The 6232-nt window shown below is 54.8% G+C and overlaps 1 long non-coding RNA gene across 2 annotated transcripts in view; it reads right to left on the reverse strand.

Annotated features, from left to right (window-relative positions):
* The window catches only part of LOC138846415 (uncharacterized), a 29673-nt gene that overhangs the window by 20514 nt on the left and 2927 nt on the right, over positions 1–6232 (reverse strand). For both annotated transcript variants that reach the window (XR_011383890.1, XR_011383889.1), the window contains exon 2: positions 4624–5269. This is a non-coding gene — a long non-coding RNA (uncharacterized lncRNA). The remainder of the gene's footprint in view (positions 1–4623; positions 5270–6232) is intronic.

A 6232-nucleotide genomic window follows, 5' to 3' on the forward strand; every position in this document is an offset into this window, starting at 1 on the left:
CTGTGAGCAGAGGAGAAGTGCAGGGGGTGGGAAGGCGGTTGCGACAGGGACTGGGAAGAGGCAGGCTTCGGGAGCACCCAGTCAGGAGAAAGCAGGAGGAGACCCCCGGCCGACATCCCACTGCAAGCGGGTTGGGGACTTGAGTCACATTTGTTTATTAATGGTAAGGGAGTAAGGTAATGGTAAGTAAAGTAATGGTAAGGTTAGTAACCCCAAAGTCTCGGAGACACCAAAAGGCTGATAAGTATTAAATTCTTTTTTTTAAAGATTTATTTATTTATTTGAAAGAGCTAGACAGAGGGAGAGGGAGAGGGAGAGGGAGAGGCAGAAAGAGAGGGAGAGGCAGAGAGAGAGAGAGAGAGAGAGAGAGAGAGAGAGAGGTCTTCTATCCACTGGTTCACTCCCCAGATGGCCACAACAGCCAGAGCTGCACCGATCCGAAGCCGGGAGCCAGGAGCTTCTTCCAAGTTTCCCACATGGGTGCAGGGGCCCACGCACCTGGGCCATCTTCTACTGCTTTCCCAGGCCACAGCAGAGAGCTGGATCAGAAGTGGAGCAGCCGGGACTCGAACCTGCATCCATTTGGGATGCCAGCACTGCAGGCGGTGGCTTTATCTGCTACGCCACAGCGACAGCCCCAAATTATTATTTTTTAAATATTTATTTATTTATTTGAAATGCAAGGTTACAGAAAGAGAGAGAGAGAGAGAGAAAGAGACACAGCGAGATCTTCCAACAGCTAGTTCACTCCCCAAATGGCTGCAATGACTTGGGCTGGGCCAGGCAGAAGCCAGGAACCAGGAGCTTCTTCCTGGTCTCCCACGTGGGTAGCAGGAGTCCAACGACTTGGGCCATTCTCCGCTGCTCTCCCAGGTGCATTAGCAGAGCTGGATCAGAAGCGGAACAGCCTGGAATCAAACTTGTGTGCATATGGGATGCCGGCACAGCAGGCCGTGGCTTTAACCCCGCTGTGCCATAGCGCTGGTCCCAGTATTAAAATTCTTACTGATATAACTAGTAAGAGAAACTACGTATACCAGTTGCTCTTCTGGACACCAGAGACACCTGGGAGAATAGGGCATCATGAGTCCACTCTCGTGGACCAGACTTCCGGGTGGGGCCCAGTGTCCCTCGAGCATGGGCAAACACCCTCCAGCCTGCTCTCCTGAAAGATGTGGCCTGCAGGCAGCCTGGAATGCTTGGCCAGGGTGTAGGAACCCCAGGCGGGGCACTCGGGGCGCAGTCTTCCTCCCTGAGCTCCCTGTGTGACAGCCCTGTCTGCGGTCACCCTCTGCTCCACGACAGCCCTGATCGCTGTATGTGTGGGAGGGACGCACGAGGGGAACCTTGTTGCTCTCGGCCACGGTTCTATTCCCCGGTGTGGAAGGGGAGCTGGCACCAAACAGGGCCCCGAGGCCCTGGTTATTGGCTTGGGAGACGTGAAAGGTAACTGACCGCTTTAGTTATTTGATTAGAAAAACAAATAGTGCATGAGGGCTTTAGTCCTATGGTCGTCTCCCCCAGCTCTCAGAAAACACATACGCACCAGTACCAAGGATGATCCTTGTGGTGACCTGCAGGGACCCACGCCTGCTAGTTCTCATGCCTGTGGGCTGTCCCCCGCCCCACCAATGAATCCTGGATGTTGAAGACACGGTGGCACGTGTCTTTCAGAGGTAGGCCATAAGGATACCAGGTCTACTGCTTTGCTTTGTGGATCACCGGCCTGAAAGGAGTAAGCCCCTTGGTCCCGAGCTCGCTGGGGCAGCCCTGCGGAGAGGCCCACCTGCAGAAGAACGGAGGCCTCATTGCCCACAGCCGGGGCCAGCTTGCCAGGCCAGGGGATGAGCCGCCTTGGGAGCACCTCCCCCTGCCCAATCATCCCTTTGGACGTCAGCACCTCTGATGCAACCCAAGCAAGGGCCCCCCAGTCATCGCATGTCCAACTTCCCAAGCCACGGGAGCCGGGAGAGCTGGCAGATGTTTCCTAGTTTCCTATCAAGTGTCTGTTAGACGGCCACAACAGCAAATGCACTGAAGTGGGTGCTGCTCCTTACTACTTTTATGGGCATTTTCTCAGCTTCATATGAAGTTTCGGAAAGAAAACTTTGTAACTATTACCTGCTTAAAAGGTTACAGCAGGCCGGCGCCATGGCTCACTAGGCTAATCCTCTGCCTGCGGCGCCGGCATTCCAGGTTCTAGTCTCGGTTGGGGCGCCGGTTCTGTCCCGGCTGCTCCTCTTCCAGGCCAGCTCTCTGCTGTGGCCCAGGAAGGCCGTGGAGGATGCCCCAAGTGCTTGGGCCCTGCACCCGCATGGGAGACCAGGAGGAAGCACCTGGCTCCTGGCTTTGGATCGGCGCAGCGCGCCGGCCATGGCAGCTATTTGGGGGGTGAACCAACGGAGGGAAGACCTTTCTCTCTGTCTCTCTCTCTCACTGTCTAACTCTGCCTGTAAAAAAAAATAAAGGTTGCAGCAAAGGTCCTTAGCTCTGCCAACACAAGGTTGTGAGTGGACCCTACCGCCAGCCCTGGAACTCCCAGGCTTAGGAAACATGGTTCAAGTGCAGGGTATGCCTGTGGCCCAGGTGGCCGGCAGGGGGCGCCTCTGCAGCTCAGCACCAAGGATGCTGAGGTCTCCGTGGCGAGTGCCGACGGACGCCGGTGATTAAGGAAAGACCATATTTCACATAAGACATAAAAGTCGGCCATGATTCATTTATCTTGTTGACATGGCCTGCAGAGGACTTGCAGAAGGCAGCTCAGCGTGCACCAGGGGTGTTGTCTGGGAGGGCTTTGCACACCATGGCGGATCCACATCCGATCTTGCTTGGGACATAAATGACTTCGTCATGTGCAGCTCTGTGTCTTGCTCTCTGTGCACGGGGCAATGAGTGAGTACGGTGCCCTCCCCTGTCCCCAGCCCCATGCATAGACGGGCACCAGGGCCTGGGGACGGGGGTGGAGCTACCCAAAGTGCCTGGGGCCGCCGTCCCCAGCCTTCCCTGTGCCCCACTGTCTACTGCATGATGGCAAGCCACTGTGTGGGTTCTGTATCTTTCAGGTTTCTGCAGATAGTTTGGGGAGCTTACCCAGCTCACTCTGCGAACCTTCGGCACCTGCGGGGCCTCAGATCCCCGGGGCCGGGCGGCGAGTGGTGACAGCCTCCCACCCTGCCCTGCACAGTCCCAGGCAGCCCCAGGCCCTGCGCTGGTCCGCAGGCCACTCCTCTGCTAAAGCCTGGCACCCGTTGGGAACCCAAACCCTGAGAGGAGCCTGGCACCTGCCAGCCCCCATGCTGGGGGAAGGGGCCTCTTGGAAGAAAACTCCCCAGGTAAGTCCAAAGATGACCCGTTGTCCCCGAAGGCACCCTGTTCAAGGCCTGAAGGTTGGGGTGAGGGCCCCTCAAGCCTGGTCGGGGACGCGGGGTGCAGCCGCTGTGCTGCACTGCAGGCAGGCGCCCGGCAGGAGGCGCTGAAGAGCAAGTGCGGGCTAAGCAGCTCCCCTCGCCACCGGTTTCCTCCCTGAAGTCAGACCCGTGCTCCCCCAAAGCTGCTGGAATTCTGCAGTGGACAGCCCCCCTGTAGGGTGGGAGCGGGGATGGGGTAGGGGAGAAGGCGAGACTCCAGAGACCTCACTGTTGCTAAGCATCAAAAGCACGCCCTGCAAATTCCAAGGGGCCTCTCTCCAGGCGCTCCAGGCTGTGGGAAGGTTTTCCACGCTGGAGAATTCCTGAAATCCTCTCCTCCCTGATTTTCTCTGTATTTACTTGTGTGTGTGTGTGTGTGTGTGTGTGTGTGTGTGTGATTTGTTTGGGAGACAGAGGGAGAGAGCACCCATTTGAGTTTAACTCCTAAACGCCCCTAGTGGCTGCAGCCTGGCTGTGAGCTGGGCACCAGGAACTCCATGTACGTTTCCCACATTTGCAGTGGGTGCTGTCACCAGTGCGTCGCCGGGTCTGCACCAGCAGGAAGCTGAAGTCCAGAGCTGGGTATGGAACCCAGGCACTCCGATGTGTGATGCCAGTGCCTTAACCAGCAGCTTTACTGTTAGCCCAAACCCGGCCCCCTGTGTGTGTTTTGTCACCCCCTGCAGCAACACCTCCCTTTCCAAGGGCACACTGCACCCAAGGGCCAGCCCCCCGCAGCTCGCTCCTGTCTCCTCCTCGCTCCTTCCTGCTGCAGAGTTGTGGCTGGGAGGCCAAGAGGCCTGGAGCTTGGTTCTGATTCTGTTGATCTGGGATTGGGGAGCTCTGGGGTTGGGGAGCTCTGGGGTTGGGGAGCTCTGGGACTGGGGAGCCTTCCTTCAGTGGTTGCAGACTCTAAGGCAGAGAGGGCAGGTTCTCACGGTGCTGGACGGCTGTGGGCAGGCATTCTGGGACTTCCCACAGTCCTTAGATGTGCCCTGGGCCTGAAGCTGGACTCGAAGTCCAAGATTTGAGGACCACCCTTTCCCAGAGGGGCTTCTTCTCGGAAGCAAAGACCTTCCCCCTTGGATCAGAAAACAGGCCCGGGAGTCTCAGCTCTGCCCCGCCTGCAGGCAGCTCTCCAGGGCTCAGCATGCAAGCTAGGACATCTCCAGCTCCCACTGTGCCCTGCGCTAGGAAAACACCTGTCCGAACGCACCTGATGTTTCAGCGTCTCTGTCGTCACCGTCACTGACCTTAATTCCTCCTCAAAATGCAGTTTGTCAGCTTCATTGAATGCCAAGTTTGTCGGGATCTCGTCAGTAATAACACAAACCATGCAGTTGACACGATCTAAGTGACTTTCGTAAGGAATTGTGTGTCCCACAGGCCACCAAGCAAACACACGCCAGGGGTGACTTCACAGGATGTATGTTGGAGAAGACGCATCCTGCCTTTGAACAAAGTCTCAAACAGACCCAAGTTTCCCAAATACAGGAAAGAAAGGCTATTACCAAAAAAAAACCCCTAAAAAATAAAATAAAACAAACAAAAACCACACCAAATCTGCAGCAGCATTAAAGTAAAACTACTTGCAAGAAGAAAAAATTTCCATCCTATGTGCAATTTGAAATAAAAACTTCAGAATTGTAATAGTGACTACCATAATTTTCTGTAATAAAACATCTATTATAACAGATATGGCAATACAATAAAAGTCCTATTGTTCCAGAAACTGTATTATAACTGAAACAGGATAATTATAGAAAGACTTGCGTGAGAATTGCATGTTCAACAGAACCATTGAAAGCCATTCTTCTCAGCCTGCAAATAAGTCTTCTGAGTACAGACCTCTTCAGCAGGATCTGAAACGGAGGGAGACAAGGTGCAGTTGGGAGACAAGGTGCAGTTAGGAAAAAACTATGCTAGTAGCACAGCCTTCCCGAGCCCCCTGGGGAGCACATGCAAGGTGATTCCAGGGCCCTGCTGCAGGATTCTGCCCTTACCAGGAATACTCAAATCCGTGCGTAGGGCTTTTTTTTTTTTAAGATTTATTTATTTGAAAGTCAGAGTTACAAAGAGAGAGGAGAGGCAGAGAGAAAGAGAGAGAGAGAGAGAGAGAGAGAGAGAGAGAGAGGAGAATGTCTTCCATCCACTGGTTCACTCCCCAATTGGCTGTTGTTGATCCGAAGCCAGGAGCCAGGAGCCTCCTCCAGGTCTCCCATGCAGGTGCAGGTCCCTAGCACCTGGGCCAACCTCCACTGCCTACCCAGGCCATAGCAGAGAGCTGGATTGGAAGTGGAGCAGCTGGGACCTGAACCTGCATCCACATGGGATGCTGGCACCACAGGCTGTGGCTCCACCTGCTACACCACAGTGCTGGCCCCGTGAGTAGGTTTTGAAGGAGGGCACCTTGGTACATCCTTGCAGGAGACAGATTTTTGGGTGAATCTCAGCTCTGTCAAGTTCATCTGTAAATTCTGCCTTGGAATTTCCAGCGTTTTAGAACCCTTGGCCCCTGGGAATGCTTCGCAGGGATCCAATCAGAGGCTGAAAGCTTTGCTGGTCCTGCCGGCCTCCCTGCCTGCTCTTCAAGGCTCCTGTCTTCATGCAGTCTGCACACTGTCGAGGGTAGGGGCGCTCCCCGCCACGTTCTAACAGAGGAAATTGAGGGCTACCTGCTGGTGAGCAAGGGTTTGTCTGGAGGCTGTGTCTGCACTGGAGACACGCTGTTTTCATGTTTCACTTAGAGTCTCTATCTTTTTTTTTTTTTAATGTGGCTTTGGGGAAATTGATGAGGATTAGAGAGGAGGGAGGGGCCAGAGGAC

Source organism: Oryctolagus cuniculus, chromosome 18 (genome assembly GCF_964237555.1).
Source record: "Oryctolagus cuniculus chromosome 18, mOryCun1.1, whole genome shotgun sequence".
NCBI classification, from domain to species: domain Eukaryota; kingdom Metazoa; phylum Chordata; class Mammalia; order Lagomorpha; family Leporidae; genus Oryctolagus; species Oryctolagus cuniculus.